Genomic DNA, 13,897 nt, shown 5'->3' with positions numbered 1-13,897 from the left:
GAAGCCTTGAGGTTCCCCCTGATGTCTCCATCATTGAAGGGTAAGTGCTCTGGGTGGGACCAGGGCACCCACAATGAAAGTCAGGCCTCGGAGGATGGGGTCCCAGGGCTGAAATCGACTTGCGGCCCCACTCCCTTTAAGTTATAAAATAAATGAAAAGGCTGTGCCTTGGGGGATGGGGTCTCCAGAGCTGAAATTGGCCCGGGGAGGTGGGCCACACTGTCCCCCTCCCCATTAAAAAGGCCTGGCCCTGGGGGTGTGGTCCCGGGGACCCAAATCTGCCCCACGCAAATTCCCTCAGGTAAAAAAAAACAAAAAAACATGCAGGACTGGCAAGTTACCGGAGGCCCCGCCCCCTTTCTCCACTACTCTGCTAATGCGCCTCCTGGGGCACTGCTAGTTGGGGGATGAAGTCCCCTTGGATGCTGAGGGTCCTTGGGGGCCAGGAAACCCTTCTGTAACCTCCAGTAAGTCCCACACAGCGATATGGCTGAGAGGTCTTTGGGGGCCGTGCCCCCTTTCTCCACCAGTCTGCAAACTTGCCTACTGGCGAACTGCTGGTTGGGGGATGCAGTCCTATTGGAAGCTGAGGATCCTTAGGTGCCAAGAAGCCCTCCTGTTAACTCTAGTGTGACACAGCGGGATTTGAGAGAGCTGGTCGGAGGCCCTGCCGCCTTTCTCCGCCACTCTACAAACACGACTACTAGTTAAAAAAAGTAGAAATTCACAGATAAAAACAAAGTTTACAGGGACTTTATATTAGATATTAGAATTTTAAAAAACCTTAGCGCAGCTTCCTATAGCTGCTGAATTTCTCTGTTTTTGTACGACTCAAATGTCAGCCTAACTATAACATTCCTGTAACCTTTGTTTTTTTCCAGTGAAAATATATATAGGTTTATACTTCCCTGTAAAATACCTAGCAATTAATGGAAAAGGCAGTAGTTGTAAAGGTATATTTGTAGTAAAAAAACAAAATTGAAAAAAGACTTTTTTTTAAATGCCTTTGTCATTGTAAATATTCAGTTGCAAAGCCATTAGCTGTAAGGGCATTCAAAATTCCGTCATACATCTGCCAACTCACCCTTTTTCAGCCTCAACCCGGCCCTCTGCCAGTGCTGGGCCATGACTCAACATCTTTGTTATTCCTGGTGCTGCTTTAAATTCAACTCCAAACTTTATTGCTGTGGAATCCATTCTGTATCTGCCAGCAGAGCTCGCCCCATGTCACACTACGAAATCACTAAGACGCAGCCTCTGGTTGAGGATGACTCCTCTTCTGTTACTCTTTCCTGATGACATTATTACCGTAGATTGGAAGTCATTCATGGTTCTAACTCTGATGTCATCCTGGGTCCTGAACAGGTTCCCAACAAAGAGGACTATGATTAGGTAGATAATTTACTTCCTCTTCATTATACTGATGCTGGTCTATATCATGACCTTTAGAATGCCAGTGATTTGGGCACTTCACTTGAGAAAAAATTGAATCACCCCTGGGACCTTCTGCTCACAAAAGAGCCTCCTTTGAAGTGGTGGTGATATATATATATATACGCAAACTTGAATCGCGTTTCATCCTCTTAGCAGGCGCCAAATTCCCTGACGGCCTGAATCAGGAAGAATTATATTCTCACCTGTAATGTCACACTACCTATAGTAGCACCTAGGCCTTGGTGGACTACTCACGCCCGACCTCTTCCTCCCTTTCTCAGATTTTAATTGCACCTTTTCTTATGTTAAACACAGGTGCATTATCAACTCTCTATCTTTTTGAAGTCTCATGTTACTTTTTAAAGTGAACGTAGTGCTGTGAACAACTGTAATATTGTCTGTGGTATGCTATGTTGCTAATGTTATTGTATTCGGATTTTGTACAGGACTGTGGCTGAAATCACCCTGACCTACACATCTGTGATAGGATTACGAGCACCGGAGTCTATCAGCAGGCCGTCCACCTTTTACTCCTAGTCACTATTGAGTGCATGCCGTGGGTACTATACCCCCACTATCACTGAGTAAGAAGCACAATGTTTGACGCAGGTCCTACACTTATCTCACTCACGAGGGATATCCCTCTAATAACACTATTGCACATAGCCACCCCATAGGTAAAAGGACACTAGTCCCTAATTTTTTACGGCCAATCACACACCGGGCATTCATTACTGATTAGCCTGGTACCAAGTTAATGGACACATTTTTTGAGTCTTATTAAATGCCACCAAATGGTAATCACTGAGAATGATCAGTACCTTATTATTTCTTCTTTATAAAACAGCTGCGCCTGTTATTATGATTATTTTTGTTATCACAAATTTAAACAATGTGCCTTGAACATTTCTTTTATGTCTATGTTTTTAATGTGCACTTACCCTTTAAAAGTCATGTAATGGAGGCGATGGTCATGTGACCAAGACCACGGACGTGGTCGAAATGCGTCGTCTTTCTCTGCTGTACCAAAAATAAACCTGCTATACTGATTGAGTGGGTTTGGGTGGATCTCATTATCTGGCTTTGCTTTTCCTTGGATATATATATATATATATATATATATATATATATAAAAGCACGTATACAGCAGGACACGTGCGACGGGCCACACCAACGTTGCTTAGTAAATTCTTTTATTGCAGGCAGAGAAAGGGCATGACGCGTTTCGAATCTGAACGATTCTTTATCAAATGCAAAGTTTTTGGGCGGAGTCATTTAGCTCTTTTAAAACAGACATGGCATGAACACTGACAAAGGACTCATTGTCCACATTCATTCACGGAGGCCGTGAATTACGCTGTTTTAAAGTTCAAAGACAATTTTGGAAAGGCTGATTTGAGGTACTGGGTACACAACGATAGCAAGCCCAAAGATGATTACAAAAAAGGAACACTGAAAGACGGATGAAGATTGAGAGAGCAGCAGTGAGGCATTATGGATATTGTGGTCCTGGTGATTACACAAATGTACTGATGAAGTGCGAAGGTGAGAGGAATACAGTGGGAAATATTTTATTTCCGAAGGATTTATCCTTGTAAGAATGATGTACACCCACCAGCAAGCTCAGAAAATTGTCTTTGAACTTTAAAACAGCGTAATTCACTGCCTCCGTGAATGAATGTGGACAATGAGTCCTTTGTCAGTGTTCATGCCATGTCTGTTTTAAAAGAGCTAAATGACTCCGCCCAAAAACTTTGCATTTGATAAAGAATCGTTCAGATTCGAAACGCGTCATGCCCTTTCTCTGCCTGCAATAAAAGAATTTACTAAGCAGCGTTGGTGTGGCCTGTCGCACGTGTCCTGCTGTATACGTGCTTTCATTTGGAATATGACTTGATGACTGACGCATCATTGATGGCCCCGACCCGAGAGGCTGAGGCACTCCTCAACGTCAGAAGTCGTTTGGAATATATATATTTATATATATATATATATATATATATATATATATACATATACATATATATATATATATACATATACATATATATTATCTACTGGCGGTCGCCAGTAGATAGTTATAGTTAGGACCGAGTTTCCATAGGAAATCTCAAAATTCTATTTTGAATAACTTTGGCACCGATTGACGAATCCTCGCGAAATTTTCAAAACTAATGGGGCTCTCCGCTCCGCTCCTACCCTGAAAGTCTCGGGGTGATTCGTCAAGCGGGGGCCGAGAAAAAGGGGGGGTCCCAAAACGCGTTTTCCCCATGGATTTTTCCATAGGGACTTTAGTCGCAGCTACAGCCCGAACGGCTGAACAGAATTACGTGAAATTTGGCAGAGAGGTAGCCATAAGGTCCATGAAGTGCCTTTTGCAGGTTTGGTGTAAATCTGTTCAGTATTTCCAGAGAAAATAGCATTTAAATCAATATATATATCTGTACGCGCGCAGCGTGCTCGCTGGGTGCACAAACTGCGTAAAGTGGGCGCGCGGTGCGCAAAGCGCACCGCGTGCCCACCGCGCGCGCACGGTGCACGAAGTGGACCGTGCACGCGCCGTGAAAAAGTTTTGTTTAAAAAAATATATTAATAAATACATAACTTAGCATTTAAAAAAACGTACAAATTCACTCAAAAAACGATAGGTTTCACACACGTTATAGTTAGGAATTCGCATTTAAAAAACCTTGCAAATTCACTTAAAAAACCATAGGTTTCACACATGTTATAGTTAGCTGGGCATTTCTCTCGTAAAAAACCAATGAAATTCCCCCGTTATAGTTAGTGCAGGCAACTATAACTCACGCGACCGCAATCCTCTGCTGATGACGTCAGATATTACATCACTGATGACATATGTGTCTTTCTGAAATGAAAAAAAATGTAATATATGTATAGCTAAAGATGAATGGAAGAAGACATGGGTAAATAAGTGTCTAAATACAGTGATGTAATATCTGACGTGTGTGAAACCTATGGTTTTTTAAGTGAATATATATATATATATATATATATATATATATATATATAACAGGACAGGAGGGAATGGAGCTAAGGTCAGGAACCAAGACCAAGGAGCACCACAATCGCAAATAGCACTTGACCAAACAACGGTTATTAATCTGACTAACATGATACTCTCTGAAGAAGAGAACAATATACTAGCACTTGGATTGTCATTCTGCAGGAAAACTAATTTTGACTATTGTCAAACACATATAGATTTCTTCAAATTTGTAAGAAAACTAAAACTGAGAATTCTTTTTCCAAAAAAACACTTCTGAAATTCAACAGTGTATGACAGAAACAATTTAAATTTTGAGGTTGGAGACTTACCAACATTACGAGAACTTCATGAACTAGAAATGGAATGTGAAGGCTTGCAGTTACAAGAAATGACGAGAGGCACAATTGATACCTTGGGACTAGATACTTATAAAGGTGGTAAAACACCCTTTAAACCAACATCTATATTCATTCCAAATGTTCCAAGAGACTTAATTGACTCCTTCTCCGAAGCAGTGGTCAAAGATCTGAAAAACCTAGCCATATCATCAAATAAGAACTTTGATAAAGAAAATAACCTTCATGACAGAAAATACAATAAAGTTATTGACAAAATAAAAATGAACAAAGACATAGTAGTTCGTGAATCGAACAAAGGGGGAAGGTGGTCCTCTGGCCCCTATCAATGTAAAATCAGGCAAAGTCACAACTCAGTGATAAAAGCTGTTATATGAAGGTCCTGCAAAGCAACCTGATGGAAATAAAAAATAGGTTGCATAAAGAACTGGCACGTTGGAGAGGACTAGGCTTATTATCACAAGCAGAATATGTGTACTTGAAGATAGAAAAATCTGTGACACCAATCCTATACCTGATCCCGAAAGTGCACAAAAATAAAGAGAAGTCACCGGGTAGACCAATCATTTCCGTGATTGGAAGTCTATTTGAAACAACCTCAACATACTTAGACTACTTCTTGCAGGAATTTGTCACTCCCAGCTTACATACAAGACACTCGTGACTTTTTGAATAAAATAGAAGCATTGACATGGAAAGAAACGTATCTGCTTATTACGCTTGACGTTACCTCATTGTATACAAGCATTGAACATGAGGCAGGATTAAATGCTATGTGTTATTTCCTGGACACGCCGCACATCTCATATCATCAGCACTCTAGAACTGATTGAGATGGTTAGAATGTGCCTAGAAAATAACTATTTTTTGTTTGGCAATGAAACATATAAACAGATTTTCAGAACGGCGATGGGCATCTGCTTCGCCCCCAGCTATGCTAATCTGCATGTGGGCTGGTGGGAGGAGCAGGTGCTCAGTCAATCATGTGAAAGAATGGAATGAAAATGTAGTCATGTGGAAAAGGTTTATAGACAACCTCTTTGTGGTCTGGGAAGGCTCCATAGAGTCTGCAAAAGAATGTGTAAAGCAATTGAATGACAATACATTTAATCTAACATTTACAGACACAATAGACAGAACGGCAGTTACATTTTTAGACCTGGAAGTATATATAAAAGACAATCGACTACACACACGCACATATAGAAAAAGAACAGCAGGAAATTCCATGTTGCATGCAAACAGTTTTCATCCCACCAAACTAAAAATGAGCATCCCCTATGCCGAGCATCTCAGAATGAAGAGAAATTGTAGCGAGAGGCAGGCACCAGACGAAACTCAGATGAGTTTAATAAAAAGATTCAAAAAAAGGGGTTGTAAGGAGCAAGTCCTGAACCAAGCTTCACAAAAAGTCAGCAGTATCAAAAGAGAGGTCTTGTTAAAACCTATGGAAGGAAAAGATAAAACCAGAAAACAGAAGTGATCCAATGCTGGCTGCAACAATAAAACGAAGGCCCCAAGTCACTTTTGAAAGAACAAAGTCCATGAGGCAAGAATTGGTGGACAGTAGTCCAGAAGTAATCCAATCTGGAAATTGGTTGAAGGCAAATCTGGGCTTTTACAAGTGCCAGAAATGCAAAGCCTTTACGATCGCTGATAATGCCAAACAAGTTTTGTCCCCATTTATGATAAGCCCCTGGAAAATCAGGTGCTTTTTAAATTGTCGAAGTGACCATGTGTTTTACATTTTGAAATGCTCCTGCCCTTTAAAAAAATAAATATATTTTTATTAGTTTTCCAATACGAACAGTGTATGCAGTATTAATAACATATCAATGTACTCAGCATAATATAATACCTACTGCGTCCCCTACTAATCCCACCCCCTTCCCGCCTACCCCATTCACCGGTGCGCCATAAAGTATATACAGTATAAACAATTACACAACTCCCTCGGATCAGCTCAACAACATCAATCAACAGGGGCAGTACAGTACCGGAGGCATTGATATCATACACGTTAACTGTCGCTATTGACCTGGAGCTAGTTGGTCAATCTATGCAAGTCTGGGAGCTGGGACCCTTCGTTCTTCCTCAAGTGAGCCCTCCTCCGAATCTACGTTCCGTGTCTGAAGCGCTGCAACTAAGGCCTCCCATGCCCTCGCTGTCTCATACGCTTTGCCGTTATTCATACGTGAGGCTTGTTGCAATCGAATAATTCCCTCACTCTGCGCCCATTTAATCAATTGCGCCCGCCATCTTCCCACCTTAGGCCCCTGTTGTGCTTTCCAATGCATTGTAATCTCTCGTTTTGCCAAGACAAGCCCCAAATCTATGAATTTGCTAGTCACTTTTGTTCTGGCAGTATGCGGGAACCAGTGCAGTAGACAAGTGCCTGGTTCCAATGTCACTGCCCTATCAGTAACCATATTCAAAACATCCAACACCTCCTCCCAATAGGTTCCCAAGGCCATGCATCCCCACAATATATGCAGGAAGTCTGCTCCCTCCAGAGCACATCGCGGACACCGAGCCGCCGCATCCACAATATACTGATTAAGCTTTGCAGGAGTTAGATACGCCCTATGCAGGACATAAAACTGTATCAATTGAAACCGGGCATTTCTCGTACTCTTCCATGCCCTCTTAAGCAGTTCAGCCCACGCCTTCTCAGGGATTTCCTTACCAAGATCCACTTCCCATTTCCCCTGCAGTGTTCTCAACGGGTCTAGATTCTCTGTCAGCATTCGCCGGTAAAGGCATGTTATGGCCTTAAATGTCCCAGCGGCCATTACTACATATTGGCATGCCATTGAGGTTCGAGGTTCCGACAAACCCATCTTCCAATAGCGTTGTATTGTGGTTATAAGCGCTGAATGCACTAAGTAGTCGCCCCGCGGGAGATCGTACCTATGTTGCAAATCTTGGAAAGACAGCAAGGTCTCTTTCTCGTACAAGTCCCCCAATACCTGTATCCCAGGTCCTCCCAATTTGCCAGCGCTGTCCAGTCCCCTCCATGCGGGAGTGCTGTGCACATACCCAGCGGTATCTCCGGGGCATACGGGCGAGCGAACCCAGCCTTACGCTGACTCCGGTTCCAGCACAGCCTCATCGTCCGTTCCTCGGTCGTAAGCGGTTCAAGTCGCATCTTCTGTTGAAGCACTATGAAGAACAAGATATAGCGCGGGATCCAACGACCCTCCGAGCCATCTGGAACTCGGAACTCTCTTGCCACAGCCTGTGTATGCCACTGCAGCTGGGCTGCTAAATAATAGCACTCAAAATCCGGAACCGCCATGCCCCCATCCGCTCTTGGCCTTATCATTGTGGTCATTGCTACTCATCTCCTACCTGCCCCCCAGAGGAACCCGCTAATCATAGAGCGAAGCTGCTTAAATACAGAGCCCGGGATCCAAATCGGCAAAGTCCGAAAATAGTATAATAAACGCGGTAGCACTATCATCCTCAGGAGCGCTACCCGCCCCGCTACCGAAAGCGGCAGCGCACTCCAAAATGCCATGCTACCCCTGAGGCCACGTATGGTCCGACCAACATTGCCCTCCAGTAAATCGTCGGGGCGTGGTAAATATTGGTACCGAGATAAGACAGACATCTATGCTCCCAACTGACCTCTAACAGCTGGAGAGGTTCTGTCGCAGTCGGGGCCACTGGAAATAAACAAGTCTTTGCCCAATTCACCCTCAACCCCGAAAAGCGGCCAAACACACGAAGTAAGTGTCTCGCGCCATCGAAGTCCGTCATCATATTCCCTAGGAACAGCAATAAGTCATCCGCATATAGGGAGATAAACTGTATGTCCCCCCGCAAATACAACCCAGCATAGTAGTTCCCCAATCGGGCATGGGACGCTAGAGGCTCGATGTCCAGAGCAAATAATAATGGGGAGAGCGGACATCCCTGTCGCATGCCTCGTCCAATCGGGCAAGCCGAAGAGATCGTCGCTCCCGTGCGTACGCGCGCCGTCGCCGACCTATATAGCAGCTCCGTCCATTCCACAAAGGATTTTCGAAGACCATATGCATGAAGGACTCGAGACAAATACGGCCATTCTAGACTGTCAAACGCCTTTTCAATATCTACAGAGAGAACCGCCGCGTCTGGTGTTTTAGCATGACTCTCTCCCAGGATTCGTAACAATCGGCGCACGTTGGTTGCAGTGGTTCTCTTCGGGATAAAGCCCGCCTGGTCGACATGGACCTAGTATGTCATATAAGGAAGCAGCCGGGATGCCAGGATCCTACTTAAAATCTTATAGTCCGTCGTCAACATTGATAATGGACGATATGCCGACAGAGATAGTGAGTCTTTCCCTGGTTTTAACAGCGGGATGATAATAGCCTCTCGAGCAGAGCCCGGTAATTTTCCGATTTCCTTGGCTTCGCGATATACCGCCCGGAGTTTAGGGGTCAGCGCATCAACATATGCCGAGTAAAATTCTATGGGCAATCTGTCGGACCCGGGAGTTTTCCTGCGCGCCATATGCTTTATTGCGCTGCGTATTTCTCCTTCCGTGATCTCCTGCCACAGCCGCACCCCCTGGTCTTCTTCACGGCGCGGCAATCGTACTTCAGCTAAAAACTCATTCAACCCATCAGTCATGCCCTGTAGTTTACTTTCATAGAGTTCCGCATAATATGCTAGGAACATCTCATTAATCCCTCGCTGAGTATACTCCAGCATCCCCTTCGAGGTGGTCAAAGCTAGGATCGGTGTACCCCGCGGAGCCGGATTCGCTAACCATGCCAGGAGGGAGCACATCTTATCCCTCTTCGCATGCGCTCGTACCAGGTATTCCTTATGATCAAAGCAGCGTAATCGCTCCACTTGTGTCGCCACCTCCTCCCTCGCCGTCATAACCTCGTCCTGCAATCCAGGATTCTCCGGGCAAGCTTTCTCTGCTCGTCGCAACCGTTGTTCCCCCTTTTCTATATCCTGCAACAGTGTTTTCCGCATACCTGTCCTTTTAGCAATGCATAATCCCCGTATTACCATTTTAAATACATCCCATTCCAGTCCTAGGGTCGATGCTGTCCCCCCATTCTCAAGAAAATAACGCTTTCTTCCCTCTCGGATCTCAGCTCGAAACATCGGGTCCTCCAAGGCCTCAGAACGTAACCGCCAGGTGGGGACTACAGGTCGCTCCCGGGACCATTTTACCGTCAATAGTAGCGGATTATGGTCCGAAATTGTCTTTGCCAAATACTTACTACAGCGCACTAATGTATGCACATCCGGAGAGCATAGCACCGCATCCAGCCGCACATGCAAGTCATGTAGGGGAAAATAAGAAGAGTAATCCCGTTCTCCTATGTGGTGAGCTCGCAATGTATCTATCAATCCCCGTTCAGCTTGCCAGTCCCTCCGAAGTTTCGATTGCTTATGGGTAGGTGCCTGGGGCAATGGGGGATGCGACCTGTCCAGCTCAGCATCCAGAACGGAGTTAAAATCACCCCCTAGGAACACTGAGCTTGTTAAAAAAGGTGCCAGTTTCCCGGTTAATGTAGCAAAGAAGGATTTCTGTTCCACATTGGGGGCTTACACACTGCACAGTGTTACATCACTCCCATTCAATCTACCCATGACAGCCACATATCTCCCGTCCGGGTCCACCAATTGCTGGGTCGGTTGGAAAGGAACCCCCGCCCTCACGCAGATCAGGGCTCCCCTGGCATAGGCAGAATATGTTGTGTAGAAAAGCTGCCCTCTCCATCGGCGCTGTAAGGCCCGGCCCTCGTCTTTATCTATATGGGTTTCCTGGAGAAAAGCTATCTGCCCCCTTCTACATACCAGGTAAGCATGAATTTTATGGCGTCTCATAATCGTATGCATCCTCCGTACATTCCACGTAATACATTTCAACTCAGGTACTGACCCCATAATAAAATTCTTTCACGTGTTGTGACTGCCCTCCCCACATTGACGCCCCGGTGATGTAAACTCCCCACAGCAAAACCCCCAACAACCCCCCCATACCCTCCAACGCCGCACCCCAGAACAGGCTCCAAACAGCTAGTACCCATCCAAACAGTCCCCCTAAAATCCCTCTGGTAACTACCAGAGAGTCGCTCTAATAGCGAAACAAGGGGGGAGGAGGCCCAACACCAAGAAGATCAGGCCCGCTGCTTCACCGCACCTCCAGCACCAAACTCCGTTATAAAAGGAACTCCCCCTTCTCAGATAGGACCTCCCCCCAACAGGCGAGGATCCACATATCTCGGACAACCCGACAGGCCCCGCAACACAGTCAGTGCTCCCCCATGTCTCCCCACAAGACTAACCCCACCCATATCAACCAGCCCCTCTTACTACATATGACAGCAGATCAAGCGTCCACAATCTCATCTGCCGTTCTGGGAGTTATATGCGGCATGGCAACACTCCCTGCATCAGTTCCATCGGAGTCCGATCCTTCCGAGCCCTTTTCAGAGTCTTAACCGTCAGGAACGAGGCCCGATGGCGCTGTACCTCAAGGGTATAATCTGGAAAAGAGCGTGACATTGCTATTGTCCACCCTATAGGGGCCCGACGTACGCGCCCTGTGCAGCAAGAGGTCTCTATCTTTGTAATGGAGCCGGCGGGCCACTATAGGCCTGGGGGGTCTCCCAGGCGCCAACGGGCGGGCAGTCACCCTGTGTGCATGCTCCAATGTGTAAGGCGGAGTCAAACCCTCCGGGGCCACCTCGCTACGGAACCATTTCTCCAGGTAGTCAAGCATACTTTCACCTTCAATTCCTTCCGGCAGGGCCACCACTCGCACGTTATTCCGTCTATTGCGTCCTTCAGCGTCCTCGGCCCTCTTCTCCAGTGCTTGGATCCGACGCATAACATCACACATTTGAACGTCTAGTGCTTTCTGCGATGGTTCCAGGGTTTCCAGAGCAGTCTCTGTCTGCTTCACCCGATCTACCAGCTTCGCATGATCCGCCCGCAGGAGTCCCAGCCCCAGTGACACTTGAGCAATGTCCTGCTGCAGCGCCTCCTTCGTGTCAATGATCGCCCGGAGAATCTGATCCACTTGCTGTTGCATCATACCCTCAGGAGGCGAATCGGCTTTCCCCTGCGCTCTCTGCTCCCCCACGTGCTCTCTGCTCCCCCACGTCGCCGTCCGGGCTCCAGGTGCGCTCCTCCCTGCCTGCCACGCGTCATGTCATATAGGCATTGATGAGCAAGGGGGACCCTAATGATTTAGGGAATTTAACAAAATTGATTCCATAGGAAAGAAATTTTTTGTCTGTCAGTCTAAATCCCCTGCCTTTGAATGTGGAGAACCTATTGGGCTGCTGCACACCTGCCCTCTGGGATAGGGTAAATGAGAGATTTCCTACCTTCCTGAGGATATCAGGAAGGCCTTTGTTCAGACTAGGATGCAGCTAAATAAATCCCAAGGATCTGCTTGGATATTATGGATTGCGTCACCTGGGCCCCCGGCGCCAGTTTAGTTATTTAGTGCAGTGCTTGGATGCATGTTACCAGCTTTTCTGGAAATGTCCAAGATTTCCTGATGGATATGCCTTTTGATGGAGGCATTCACATATTTCCATACTTGCTGCTTTTGGTATCCTTTCCTCAGCTAGTCTTGAACCACCTGCAGGAAACAGTTTTGTTGTTATCCAACAAGGGGTCATTAATTATTCAACTGAAAAAACGTCTTCGTCCCGTTCAGAAGATTCAACTTATATATCTCATCCTCCTCCAAGTGGCTATACAGACCTTTCCACCTCTGTAACGTATTGGGGACATTCAGGCAATGAGCCTGGTGTTTTGGGTATAGGTGCTTGTTCTGGTCCCATATGGTTCAGAGGCTTCTTAGTTTCCCGGCCTCCTCCATATTGCTGGAGCAATAAAAATGTATGGTGCTATGTGTGGTGAAAAAAGATTGTAAAATACAACCTTCTGATATAGACTAAAAGAAAAGAAGTTAGGGTACCTATTAAATATGAGTTATTTATATAGTTTAGGAAAAGAAAAAGGAAAAAAGTGGAAAGGAATAGAAGAGGAGAAGGGAAGGAAAGGAAAAGGGGTAAGCAAATAGTGATTAGCGTGAAGATTAGTGTGAGATTAGAAAGTAGTAAAGGGTAACCAAAGTAAATCAGACTTTATTTTTTGAGCTAACAATGAATTTGAAACAGTAGAAATTCTGTGTTCGTCACAAATAATATTCCACCAAGTTAGAGAACATACTTTAGAATGATCTTTCCAGCAAGTAAGAATAACCTTAAATTCACTCTGAACTCACTGAAGGGGCTGAATTTGGTTCGGAGCAGGCTGCTGACTCCTGTGGTGCTGACCGGGTTGATCCTTCCCTCCCGCCGCCGTAACAGCTTCCTACGCGGCCGCCGAGAGGAGGATAGGGACCACAACCCCCAGGCTCCCTTGCGGCCGGAAAGCCGCCAACGACGTTTGCGCGCCCTGAGGCGCTTTTAAACCCAGCACTCCCCCCGTGTCGCGGGACCACGCGCGGGCTAATCCCGGGCAAAGGGCGGGCCCTCTGTGGCCCTCAGTGGTCTCCAGTGGTCAGGCGGGCCATCCCTCCTTCGAGTTCAGGCTACAAAGGTAATTATTCAAAACATGGGGAAACGTACGATTGTGACCGCATCTGTAGTCCCTGCTGTCCCCACTGAGCTGCCCACATCGTTTGATACATTGCTGGCCAATGCCCTTACTATGGTCACCAACGAGATTGCCGATACCGAAAGAAGAATGTCCATTGGAGTACCTAATATTACTTCCCTATGTTCCCAATCTCCAAATGCTTTATCCAACCCGGGTTTCCCACTCACCCCTACAGTAACGGTCATTAAACCAACAGTTCAAGTTGACACATTAACGCCGATTATTGGAGTCACTAGTTTGGCAACTATTGCTGTCACTGACTGCTTAGTGGAACCTGAAACAGATAAAATGCCATGTACCAACAAAACAACAAGGGAAAAACGTAAGAGAGGTCCTGTGAAAAGCACCATAAATAAAAGGAAACAACCAAGTCGCTGCAGAAACCAACCTACCCCACAGAGCATGTGGAATAAAGATAAAGACTGCGAAATAGTTACATCAACTGTCACCGAGGATTTATCGT

Source organism: Triturus cristatus, chromosome 3_2 (assembly GCF_964204655.1).
Source record: "Triturus cristatus chromosome 3_2, aTriCri1.1, whole genome shotgun sequence".
NCBI lineage: Eukaryota > Metazoa > Chordata > Amphibia > Caudata > Salamandridae > Triturus > Triturus cristatus.
This window is presented reverse-complemented; position numbering follows the sequence as displayed.